Source organism: Eulemur rufifrons, chromosome 15 (assembly GCF_041146395.1).
Source record: "Eulemur rufifrons isolate Redbay chromosome 15, OSU_ERuf_1, whole genome shotgun sequence".
NCBI lineage: Eukaryota > Metazoa > Chordata > Mammalia > Primates > Lemuridae > Eulemur > Eulemur rufifrons.
The window spans coordinates 26,777,168-26,791,347 of record NC_090997.1 but is presented as its reverse complement, the minus strand read 5'-3'; the positions used below and the strand labels follow the sequence as shown (position 1 = coordinate 26,791,347).

Genomic DNA, 14,180 nt, shown 5'->3' with positions numbered 1-14,180 from the left:
CAGGAAATTAGCTTTACCAGGAAAAAACGACTTAGATTATGCTTTGCACAATGTCATCATTTTGGATATTTCCATATTTTAGGTAACTTCCATGTAATCATCCATGACAATTTACCTCTCTTGTTATGTAGGTATACATTTGGTAACTAATTTATCATTAAAGATGGATTTAAAGATGTGATGAAGTCTATGACAAAAGATCAAAACTAGGGAAAGGCAGTATTTTAGGAGGAACAGATGGCAGAGGACAGTACCAACGCTAGTAGCTCCAGTTCAGAAATCTTTTGAGAAGATTCTCCAACAAGAGAACAAGGGTAGAAGACACAGGCCTAAAGCATTCCAAGGAAATCCAGGCACCCACTACGGTGAAAATGACAAGGGATTATGTAATCCTGCCATAACTGAACTGAAATAAAACAGTGAGAATAATCATTGGAACTAAAAAGGATAGAATCTATGAATTTTACTCAGCAAGTTGCCACTTTATGTGCTACAAAACAAAATTATCTATGCTAAGATGATCTTCATTTGTGTCTGAAACTGTGAGGATTCTCCTACTTATGCATTAGAAAGGATCCCAAAGTCATTTTCTCAGGCAAATCTTGGCCCTGTACTCCAAGGGAAGCAAAGCAGCCTCCCATTCAAACAAACACCCCTATCAGAGCCTTTAAATTTACACAATCTCACATCCAGCCATGATGATTAATAAAGCTTATGCCTATGCATTTAGCTGGCAAAAGGAAAAAAAAGCTGGTTGCATTCTCAACAGTTCTCAGACAGTCTCATATAACTCACCTTCATATCAATATTGTTTAAAAATCTGGTGAGAAATGATATCCCAGACAGGATGTTTATAAAAACAGCTTAAAAATCTACGCTGGGATTAGGTCAGATGATTATATTAGTCCCTATACTACTGCTTATACTGGAATATATATTGAAGGATATAAGAAAAAGCCCTATGTTCACTGAAAGTAAGTTGTAAAGGATTTTCTTTTATTATATCACACATCATGATAAAACTGTGGATGAAATTTCTTTCTAGTTTTACTGTCAGAAATACTTTTCTTTTTCCTGGGCACTGCATATATTTTTACATTCAGGACACTGTATCTTCACCTTGGAATGTTTTCCTTCTGCACAATGATTGCTAGAAATCTGAAAGCCAAAGCTGTACGACACCTGCTGCACACATTTTATCTATTATCTTAATTTCTGGTCCCACTATCTGACCCCAATTTTTCTTTGTGCTCTTTTTTCCATACAAAATTTACCAAATGCCTACTATTCTAGTGCCTATATGAATAACACATATAGAAGCAGTCTCTGCCTTCATGGAGGTAAATTATTTCATTTAAATTAATATGTTACTTTTAATAATTAAAGCCCTGGTCAATACCCATCATTTCTGGGATTAAATACAGTAATGTCGGGTAAGCAAAAACCTACCAACCAGATACAATGAACACTATCTGGATGAATGGCACACTTAAAATCCTGACTTCAGAGTAACTAAATCAATACATGTAACCAAAAATATTTATACCCCCACAATACTTTGAAATAAAAACAAATGCAGTAATGTCACAAATTGTGAAGGGTCTGGGATTTTACCCTACTTGCAAACTAGCCTATTCCTGATACATAGTCACTGACAGAAAACACAAGACTATTGGGCAAGAGACAAAGAATTCTGTTATTCATGGCATAACAAGCAGCATGATCATGATGGTTATACCAGTTCCCTTTGCCTCTTCAAGTTCCACTTCTACATGTTGGCACTTACTAAAGGCACATCCTTAGAGCACCTTTCTAGTATTCATGATTCACTAAACACTAGCCAATGACTGTCTCTCTCTAAACCCCTTAGTCTGTAATAACTAAGAGCCATTTCAGCACTCACAAATCCATAAAGCTCTCCTACAAACACACACATCTTTAAATGGGAAAGAAAACTATACTCTTTTTTCTTTTAAAAACAGAATTTTAAAAAGCCTAATTCTGCTATGAAGCTAAATCAAATTTGAGAATCAGCTTAGAGCCTTGATCTTAATAGCACTCATGTACTTAAAGGCAGAAAAATTTAGAATCTACTGCAATCCATGTACTGATTTATGTATTAGAGAACTTGGGAAATTAGTCATTCTTGAAGCTTCAGTTTAATCGACTATAAAATGGGATTAATAGTACAGGTTGAGTATCCCCAATTCCAAATCCAAAATCTGAAATGCTCCAAAATCAGAAACTTTTTGAGCGTCAACGTAACACTCAAAGGAAATGCTCACTAGAGCATTCAGATTTCAGATTTTTGGATTAGGGATGCTGAACCAGTAAATATAGTGCAGATATTCCATAATCCAAAAAAAATCCCAAATCTGAAACACTTCTGGTCCCATTTCAAATAAGGGATACTGAATTTTTAGTATCTACAGTTCTTAAGTTTTTGTGAAGATTTAGTAAAATAGTGCTGGCAAAGTACTTTTGCACAGTATTTAGTACATTAACATCCACACATGATTAATTATTTTATTAACTTCCTTGTGAGAAAAGAGCTGGGGGCTTTCTTTACAAACTACATCTGCCTGAACCTGCTTTCTCAAAAATCCTGAAATTAAAACTAGTTTCATGACAAGTTTTCATGACGAACTAGCAGTTCAAATAATAATTTATCATGTTCTGATCCTGTAGTGCCTTGCTGTGATGGTTAGTTTTATTTTTTTAATTATTTATTTGACAAAAATAGTATACATTTATAGTGTACAACATGTTTTGAAATATGTATACATTGTGGAATGGCTAAATTGAGTTCACTAACATATGCATTACCTCACATATTTATCATTTTTTTGTGGTAAGAAACGGTTAATTTTATATGTCAGCTTGGCTAGGCTACCATACCCAGATATTTGATCAAACACCAATCTAAATATTGCTGTGAAGGTATTTTTTAGATAAGATTAACATTTAAAGCAATAGCTTTTCAGTAAAACAGAATATTCTCCATAATGTGGGTGGGCCTCATCTAATCAGTTAAAGACTTTAAGAAACAAAAGATTGAGGTCCCCTAAGTAAGACGGAATTCTGCCTCTAGAATGCCTTTGGGCTCGAGCTGCAACATCAACTCTTCCCTAGGTTTCCAGCTTGCCAGCCTAACCAGCAGATTTTGGGCTTGCCAGCCTCCACAATCATGTAAGCCAATTCTTTAAAACCAATCAATATCTCTCTCTCACTGTAAACACACACACACACAACCTATTGGTTCTGTTTCTCTAGAGAACCCTAATACACTTGCAAACTCTGAAAAGTCTGTTGATAGCTTTATTACTAACACAAAACTAACGAGTAAGATTATTATTACTAATGGGTGAAAAATATTGAAAGCAAGGAAATACATTCAAATTGACCATAGAAGAAATAAATAACAAGGCAAAACTCAACACTGACAAAGACAAGATAATAATTGATGGAGTTCCGAATTCCCTAAATATGAACTGCTGGGTATCAGAAATTTTATAATTATTATGATTTAATTAAGAGTCACTGGTTCAATATGGCAAACTTTGTATATCTTTTATCTGCTTTTCCCCACCCTCCTTAAAATCCCATAAAAATAAGAATAAAAGAATAAGAGGTAAAAACCCATAACAACAAAGTGAATAAAAAGAAAACCCAAAGCACTATGAAATATTTCAATATATTTCTGGAAGATGAAAGAAAAATGAATAGAAGAGATTAATGAAATAGAGCATGAAGAAGTCACAAGCCAGAGTGAAAGGGAGCTAAAGCTTAAGACGAAACAATCTTGTCCAACAAATTACTAGAGTCTCTAAAAGTGGAATGACACATGAGGGCATAAGTATTGAGCTGGGCTAGACATAAGCATCAACTGAAGGCCTACATATTCAGAGTTCAATCCTATCCCTTCCCCCCATTTCAGTACCCAGCAAGGCCTACAACCAAGTACTGAACTCCAAGAGAAAATCTTTTCTTAACCCTAAACTGTAATTGAATGAACTAACTGGAGAAAACAGGAGAGTTACCACCTAATGATAAATGCTTCTCACCCTGGTATTTAGAGGTTCCCCCAAATAACTGCAGGCTATCTACCTAAAGCCTACCCACAGAATAACCTAACTAAACTACCTATTTTCTTCTATTTTAGTTAACAACCAACAAAAAACAATCAGACATCTGAGAGAAGCTTGAGACACTATGGGAAAGATAAAAATAAACAAATAAAAATTAATTCGGACTATAAAGAGACTCTCATACAGTTCGAACTGTGCAGGTCCACTTATCCATGGATTTTCTTCTGCCTCTGCCATCCCTGGACAGCAAGACCAACCCCTCCTCTTCCTCCTCCTCCACTTCCACTTAATGAATAATAGATATACTTTCTCTTCCTTATGATTTTCTTAATAACATTTCTTTTCTCTAGGTTACTTTATTGTAATACAGTATATTATGCATTTAACATACAAAATGTGTTAAGTGCTTATGTTATTAGTAAGGCTTCCAGTCAACAGCAGGCTATTAGCAGGTAAGTTCTGAGGAAGTCAAAAGTTTTGTGCAAATTTTTAACTGGGGGTTGTGGGGTGGGGAGCGTTCCTAAACCCTGCAACAAACAAGGGTCAATTGTATATCCCTGTGATAACAGAATGCTACTAAAAAGTGGTATAAATAAAGAGAATTCAAGTAAGAATTCTTAGAAACTGTCAAATTATCAAAATTAAATATTCAAAGAAATGGAAAACATGACAATGAATCCCTAGAAAGACATACTGCAAAAACAATGGAAAGGTGCAAGTAACAGGTAAAAATGCAAGGACCAACATTTGTCTTCAAGGAGTTTGCAGAGAAAAACAAAAAAGTTTCCCAAAGTTGAAGGGATCACCCTTCAAATTTAAAAGGCCCACCAAGTGCCCAGGAAAATAAATAAAAGACTAAATCCAGATATATCACAGCAATTCAATACCAAAAGATAAGAAGATCCTAAAGCTGGGATGGAGGAAAGGCCACCTAACAATGCAACAAGCCTCATGTAAGTATCAGGCAACCCATAAGCAGTATCAAATACTAGAAGGCTAGAAATAATGTCTAAAATTTAAGGAAAGGGGATATTTAACTTTATAGTCTATATAAAAGCAAATCATTAGTCAAGTATGATGGTAGAGATATCAATAAGCCAAGAGGGTACAGATAAAAAAGATGAAATAAAGGAAAAGAATAGCTCTAATCAAGAAAGGCAGCAAAGCTCTGGGATAACAGATGTACAGCACACCTAGAAAATGATAAACCCCAACAGGAAATGACAATGACAGAAGGCTCTGGAAGACAGATGGGGGGGGCAGTAGATTTAACAGAACCAAAAGTATGCTCAAGACCATGGAAATAGAAGCCCATTATAACAATACAGAAATGCAACGCTACTAGTCTTAATCCAAGATTTGTTTTTTGATTTCGGGATCTTTTTAAGTGAAATAAGCAATGGCCTTCAGGAGTAACAATGGAATGAATTTAAGAAATAGATGCAAAAAAGAAACTGAAAGATATTAGGGATATAGTAATGAAGGTAAGATTAATTTTCTTTCACATTTTAAATCAGAAAGACAGAAAATTAAATATTCAGTCGATACAAAGTGTAAGTAAGATATATTTGGTTTTATATTATGTCAAGCTAAGGAAAGCTAAACTAAATGGAATCAAGTACAAGTAAAACAGAAAAGTCACAAAATATATAAAATAAGACAAATTGGAAAGTTCTGAACTTGGGCTAGAAATTCCATACCTCGGGATTTTCTAAATGTAAAAAGTGGTATTTTAGTATTTGTGTTAAAAGGTATATTTGTTTTATCTCTGAGTTCAACTGTTACATTTGGTATTAAGGATGACTGTAGCAATGACTAATGAAAAATACCTGTTTGAGAAAAACTGACATATTCTAATAGAAATGTCTAAATCACATAACAGTCTATAACACAGAGAAAGTATAAGAAATAAGATGGCAAGAAACAAAGTGAACTAAGAGGAATTAAAGCGGCTGCATAAATGTAGTTATCACTGTACTTTTAAGCTATATTTCATGTAATTTAAGGAAGCAATAAAATCTAACAAGCCTACAAACAGGACTTAGAACTAAAATGAAAATAAGACTAATTTTTAATAGAAAAAGAACAGTTTCAGAGATACTTTAGGTTGGAACAGACCTTAAAAGGTCACCTAATACAAACAACTATCTGATGCCTAAATCCCAATGAAACACCCAGTCCAGGGGTCATATTCAGCAAAAGTATAAATCCCATATCCCAAAGGATATGGGATATTATTCCATTTGAGGGAAACCCAAGTTCTTCCTTTTAAGTACTCAAACTCTACCTCCCTTTAACTGCTACCTAATCAATCTAGCTCTTTCCCTTTTATCCGTAAAGATGTCAAATCTCTTGCAAATATGACAAACTTTCAAATATCTATGGCAGCTACTATGTCATACTCTTTTCACCTTCCAGTATTTCTCTTCTGCACTGTTATATCTCTAATTTCTATAAAGTGTTTGCCTCTCTTCTCTTTGCTCTCTTCTAAATGTACTCCACTTTCATCTAAACCCAAGTACAACTCGAAATATTTAACATTCATCAATCTTACAGAAATGAAGTTTTAGTCTTAAAAGCCATGCACGTGTTTACAAGGCTAATCAGTTAATCTTCTCTAACATTTAATTGAGAGTATAAACTTTGTCTTAACTAATGTATTTTCATCTCATTTGCATGACTACTTTACAGTATTAAATTTGTTTTTCCTGTTCAAACACAATTCTGTCTGTAATAAAAAGTCTCTCATCAAAGCAAAGCCCAGAACTTGATAGCTTCACTGTGGAATTCTACTAAACATTTTAAGAAGAACAAACACCAATTCTCACACTCTTGCAGAAAACTGGAAAGAAGGGAATTTTTCATAACTCATTCCACAAGACCAGCATTACCTTGATACCAAAACCAGACAAGATGTCCACAAAAAAAGAAAACTACAAGCCAATATCCCTGATGAACACAGATGCAAAAATCCTCAACAAAATACTAGCAAAATGAATCCAGTGGCACATTAAAAAGACCATTCACCATGATCAAGTAGGATTTATCCCAGGAACGCAAGAGTGATTTCACATAAAAAAATCAACAAACATGATAAATTACATCAACAAAATAAAGAACAAAAACCACATGATCATCTCAACAGATGGAGAAAAAGCATTTGATAAAATTCAATATCACCTCATAATAAAAACTCTTAAGTTGAGTATAGAAGGAACATATCTCTACACAGTAAAGACCATGTACGATAAACACACAGCCAACATCATACTAAACAGGGAAAAGTTAAAAGCTTTTCCTCTAAGATATGGAACAACAGCCCATGTTTACCACTTTCATTCAACATAGTACTCGAAGTCCTAGCCAGAGCAATTTAGCAAAGGAAAGAAATAAAGGGCAACCAAATTGAAAAGGAAGAAGTCACACTGTCCCTATCTGCAGACAACATGATCTTTTTTTTTTTAAAAAGACACAGAGTCTTGCTCACCCTGCGTAGAGTGCAACGGTGTCATCATAGCTCCCTGCAACCTCCAACTCCTGGGCTCAAGCGATCCTCTTGCCTCAGCCTTCCAAGTATCCAGTAGCTGCAACTACAACCATGTGCCCCCACACCCGACTAATTTTTCTATTTTTAGAAGAATTGAGGGTCTCACTCTTGCTCAGGCTGGTCTTGAACTCTTGAGCTCAACTGATCCTCCCACCTCAGCCTCCCAGAGTTCTAGGATTACAGGAGTGAGCCACCACACCTGGCCTAACATGATCTTTTACATAAAACCCCCTAAAAGTGCCACAAAAAACTCTCAGAACTGATAAACAAATTCATTAAAGTTGCAGGATACAAAACATACAAAACCATACAACCATATAAAATCATAAAAACATACAAAACTCAGTAGTGTTTCTACATACTGACAATAAACTAGTGGGGAAAAAAAATCAAGAAAGCAATCCCATTTACAAAAGTTACCAAAAAATATAAAATACTTTGGAATAAATTTAACGAAGGAGGTAAAAGATCTCTACAAGAAAAACTCTAAAACACTGATGAAGAACAGGGAACACACAAAAAAGGAAAGATATCCCATGTTTAAGAATTGGAAGAATATTGTGAAAATGACCACAATACCAAAAGCAACCTATAGATTCAATGCAATCCCTATCAAAATATCAATGATATTCTTCACAGAAATAGAAAAAAAAACAAAAAAACACAAAACCCAAAGTTTGTATGGAACCACAAAAAACACCAAATAGCCAAAGCAATTTTAAACAGAAAGAACAAAGCTGGAGGCATCACACTACAAGGCTTCAAAATATATTACAAAGCTATAATAACCAAAACAGCATGGTACTGACATTAAGAAGAGACACATACACCAATAGAACAGAATAAAGAACCCAGAAATAAATCCATATATTTACAGCCAACTGATTCTTCACAAAGGTGACAAGAACACTAATTGAAGAAGGGACAGCCTCTTCAATAAATAATGCTGGGAAAACTGGATATCCATACACAGAAAAATGAAACTAGACCCCTATCTCTCTCTCACCATATACAAAGCCAACTAACTCAAAATGGATTAAAGGCTTAAAGTAAGACCTGAAACTATGAAACTACCAGGAGAAAACATACAGGACACTGGTATGGGCAAAGATTTTATGGAGAAGACTTCAAAACCACAGACAACAAAAGCTAAAATAGACAAATGGGATTATATCAAACTACAAAGCTCTACAAAACAAAGAAAACAAATCAACAGAGTGAAAAGAGACAACCTGCAGAGGAGAAAATATTTGCAAACTATTCATCTGACAAGGGATTAATACCCAGAATATATAAGGGATTCAAACAACAGCAAAAAAAAAAAAAAGCAATCCTATTAAAAAATGGGCAAATCAGCTGAATAAAAATCTCTCAAGAAAAGATGGTGGGCCAGGCATGGTGGCCCACACCTATAATCCTAGTACTTTGGGAGGCAAAGGTGGGAGAACTGCTTGGAGTTTGAGACCAGGCCGAGCAAGAGCAAAATCTCTACAAAAAAAATAGAAAAATTAGCAAGGTGTGGTGGCACATGCCTGTAGTCACAGCTACTCAGGGGGCTGAGGCAGAAGGATCCCTTGAACCCAGGAGTTTGAGGTTGCAGTGACCTATGATGACGCCACTGCACTCCACAGCCTGGACAACAGAGCAAGACCCTGTCTCCAAAAGAAAAAAGAAAAAAAGATGGCCAACAAATATATGGAAAAAAAATATTAATATCACTAATCATCAGGGAAATGCAAATCAAAACCACAATGATACACCATCTTACCCCAGTAAGAATGGCTATTGCCAAAAAGAACAAAAAATAACAAATGCTGGTGAGGATGCAGAAAAAGAGGAACTCATATACTGTTGGAGGGGATGTAAATTAGAATAACAATTATGGAAAACAGTGTGGAGGTTCCTCAGAAAACTGCAAATATAACTACTATATGACCCAGCAATCCCACTACTGGGTATATATATCCAAAGGAAAAGAAATCACTATGTTAAAGAGATATCTACACTTCCATAGTTGTCACAGCAGTATTCACAATAGCCCAGATAGTCAATCAACCTAAGTGTCTACCAACAGATAAATGGATAAAGAAAATGTGGTATATGTACACAATGGAATACCATTTAGTCACAAAAAAGAACAAAATTCTATCATTCGTAGAAACAGAGATGAACTTAGGAGGACATGTTAAGTGAAAAAAGCCAGGCACAGAAAGATAAATACAGCATGTTCTCACACATCTGTGAAAGCTAAAAAGGTCGAACTCAAAGAAGTAGAGAGTAGAAAGGGGGTTACTAGAAGCAGGGAAGAGTAAAGGGAAGAGGTGTATGAGACAAGGGTTGGTTAATGGATAAAAAAATACAGCTAGATATGAGGAAACATTCTATAGCCCTACAGGGTGACGATAATTAACAATTTATTGTATATTTTCAAATAGCTGGAAAAGTGGATTTTCAATGTTCCCAATGATGAATGTTTGAGGTGATAAATATGCTAAGTACCCTGAGTTGATCACTACACATTGTACAAAGGTGTCAAATATCACACTGTACCCCATAAATATGTGCAATTATGTGTCAATAAAAAATGAGAAAAGAAAAAAATATAATTCTCAAATATAAGATTAATGGTATAATAGGTTCACTGAAGTACAGAAGTTTTTAAAAAAAATACTAGTACTCAGAATAAACAAATAGGTCAAAGATTCCAGTGCAAATATAGAATGAATTTGTATGTGTAGTTGGATACAGATGTAATTAGTCTGCACAAATACTCCCTATACCCCCCCCAAAAAAAGTACAAATAGGGAGGAAAATAATAAATATCTGAAAACGGGATTTTAGTGGAACAGAGAGTCACTATGTTTAGTTCAATGTACTGTGTCAGTGAAAATGTTGCCCAAGAGAAACAAGAAGCCATAAAACTCATAAATATCTATTAAACAAATCTCAGTGATATGCTGGACACCAACCCTTTTTCCAGAACAACTGCAATGTAATTTTTTCCAATATTACACAGATTAATTCTGTCTCTAGTGATGAAGAAGCCCCAAACTCAAAGGTATGATTAAAAGTCAAAAATTCATGTGCCAAAAAAGGGACTAAATCACACTATGCTGAGAAGCTTTTTAAAACTGGTCTTAACATAAATTACAATATTTTGCTCAGAAGGAAAACAACACAAGCTAAAATTCTTTCATTAAACAACACTGACTGGTGTCAAATATGATAATATTAATGGCATTTAAGAAAGCAATGATTACATGTGCATGTTAGCAGGTATTTTCCTTTACAGTTGAAAAAACATAAGTATACAATACGAATCAACTCTTAGCAAATATGCAAGATACCTGTAAGAGTTCAATGACTTTTTGATTTGCTTAAGCTCCAAAAACCATGCTATAGGAAAGCTTTTTTTTAATTTAGTCAATGATGATTTTGCAAGCCATGATGTAGCCTGGAAAGGACATCTTGGTTTCACTGAAGGTACAGTAGCTGCAAGTGCTATCTGAATGAAAGACTGCTCTGAATAACCATTTATCTACAATGTGTCTATCTTCCTGGTCTAAGGCAGTGCTAAACTACACAGTAAAAAATAAATAAATCAAATTACAACCATTGAACATTTCTTTTCAATGTACTGTACTAAGAAATGGATCCTAAAAACAAGATTGTCTCATACTTATGAATCACAGCTGTCAATGTAAACATTTCTTCACCACGTCCCTGATAAAGCCAGTAAACACCATTTCAATGATTTTGAATAGTGTAGTATATATAAAGTAGTATATATAAATTATATATTCATTAGTTTGAACACATCACTTGGGAAAATATTACTTTAAATTTAAGGGTAACAGGATTTTGTTTTAGAATATTTAGAATATCAATAACTGGTCTGATCAAGAACAAGTATTTCCCCAATATTTAATTATTTTTCTCACTCACTGGAGGTTAAACAAAAAAAAAACCTATTACTGGGCACATCTACAAACCATATGCAATCACTGCAGTTAGATAAAGCAAACACAGAGTCAAAAGCATTCAAAAAGAGGATCAGTATCTACTGGCTGCTAACTCTCAAAATGAAACAATTAGCATCCCAACTTTTATGATTCTGACAGAGCACTAAAAAGTAATCTTCTATGTTTCTTGCCTATTTTTATAATTTTTAAAACTACTCTATGATTTTTGGAGACAGCTGAAATGCAAGCAACTCAACTACATCAACAAAAATTGGTCTTTAACAACTACAGAAACCAACCTAGTTCATTGTATCAGAGAACAAGATGTAGTAGTTGTTTTGTTTGCTAATTTTATCATTGTCAAAACCAACGTTACAAAATAACCAAATCAATAGCTTTCATTGGCCCCAGAAATACAGATAGGATCATTCTCCTACTTAGCTTCAAGACCAATTAGTAAAAGCCTATAAAGCCACGCACAACCATCTGGCTAAGAACTACACTGTATTTAATTTATAACAAAAAGGTGAAGTAAACTTATCAACAGCTCAAAGTTACTGTTCACATAGGGTTTTCATTAATAGTTACAATAAGATTTCTTATTTGCAATTCTCTCTTAACAAACAAAAAGTTAAAAAATTTTTCAAAAATGTTTTCAATTTTGCCCTCAGAAAATGTGTAGACCTTTTACAGAGCCAAACAACTCCAAGGGCAAAAGAACTTTGAAGGAAACAAGATAAATCCCCTGCCTAATGGCACAATGAAATTTAAACAATGCTAGACAAAAGAGCTTTATTATTATTTTAAGTTTCCCCCACATAACCCCTTACATATCTTAAGAACATATATACTATACATACATTAATACAAACAGTTCTGCTACAGAATCCAAGAAAAATAATTGTAGGAAACAAATTTTAATATTAGAAAATTTATAAAGTAATTCTACTTAAGTTCTTAAATAATAGTTTAAAGGTAACAAAATCAAATACAAGCATTAATAAATCATACCTCAAGCACTTCAATAAAGGTGGTCTAAAAGCCTTCTATTAGCAAAAGAAATGTTCACCAAAACTGAAGAGGCTTTTCAGATCAACAAAATCTTTTTCTTTCTTTTTTTTTTTTTAAAAAGACAAGGAAGTAGGAATACTAGTACTACTGAAGGCTGGAATTTTAAAAGTAAAAAAGTGTAACGGCTGATACGTGTGCCAATTCCAACCCCAATATGACATCCTTGAAGGTAATTATAGTTCCGGCAACAAGTATTAAATGTTTTTCCTGAATTTGTACTAAACTGGGAAACAGTGAGCATACAACCACACACTGTCAAAAGTGCTTAACAATAAAGATAATCAAAACTACTGCATTGACAGGAGCACCAATATAAATAACTTCAACAATGCATACATAAAACAAAACTGTAAAAGCTTTAAAACATTTAGAATACAACAACAGAACAGTGTAAACCTAAGGGATAACACAACACAATGTAAATAATTCAGAGATACACCAATACCAAGCAATTCAAAAGATCTTAGTATTAAGGAGTTGTTAAAATGGAAAGATTCCTAGTAGCAGTGTTGAGGTCTTCAGGCAGAGTAATCTGATAAATTAAGAATTTATGGGTGAACAGCAGAACACCCATTCTAAACTTTAAGTATTACTATATTAAATTTTAAAATATTAGGTACAAAATATTAAAAGAAAATTAAAAATATACTGAAAAACTGTACTGCAGGAACAGTGTAGAGTCACTGGAAAACAAACCAATATCACATAAACCTGTGAACTTACTCTAGCGAATGGTGAGGGAAAGCCTTACTACTCCATGTATGACTGACTTACCTTTAACCTAACTTTAGCTTACAGAATAGCTAATTTGCCACAAAGTTTATAGTAGTATTTTCTTTGCTTTATGAAAGAAAAACTACATGTTTTTATATGTTAACATAATGCCACAGTAATTTCCAAGAATAGAAAGTTACTATAGCCTTTCAGCTACTTCAACTATAGATCCTGTTCTGTCCAACAGAAACATACTGCAAGCCATATGTGATTTTAAATCTTCAAGGAGCCATTTTTAATTTAAAAAAGTAAAGAGAGGCCGGGCGCAGTGGCTCACATCTGTAATCCTAGCACTCTGGGAGGCCGAGACAGGTGGATCGTTTGAGCTCAGGAGTTCAAGACCAGCCTGAGCAAAAGCGAGACCCCATTTCTACTAAAAATAGAAAGAAATTATATGGATAGCTAAAAAATATGTAGAAAAAATTAGTCAGGCATGGTGGCACATGCCTGTAGTCCCAGCTGCTCGGGAGGCTGAGGCAGGAGGATTGCTTGAGCCCGGGAGTTTGAGGTTGCTGTGAGCTAGGCTGACGCCACGGCACTCTAGCCCTGGCAACAGAGTGAGACTCTGTCTCAAAAAAAAAAAAAAAAAGGTAAAGAGAACAAAGAAAACAGGTAAAATTAATTTTAATAACAAATTTAACCAAAAATATCCAAAGTATCACTTCAACACATAATCAGCATAAAAAAATTAATGAACTATTTTATCTCCTTTTCATATTGATTCTTCAAAATCTAATG

At 34.3% G+C, this 14,180-nt stretch overlaps 1 protein-coding gene across 4 annotated transcripts in view; it reads right to left on the bottom strand.

Annotated features, from left to right (window-relative positions):
• Window positions 1–14,180, bottom strand: part of PHF3 (PHD finger protein 3) — an 86,680-nt gene that overhangs the window by 60,447 nt on the left and 12,053 nt on the right. The gene's annotated exons all lie outside the window — the stretch shown is intronic.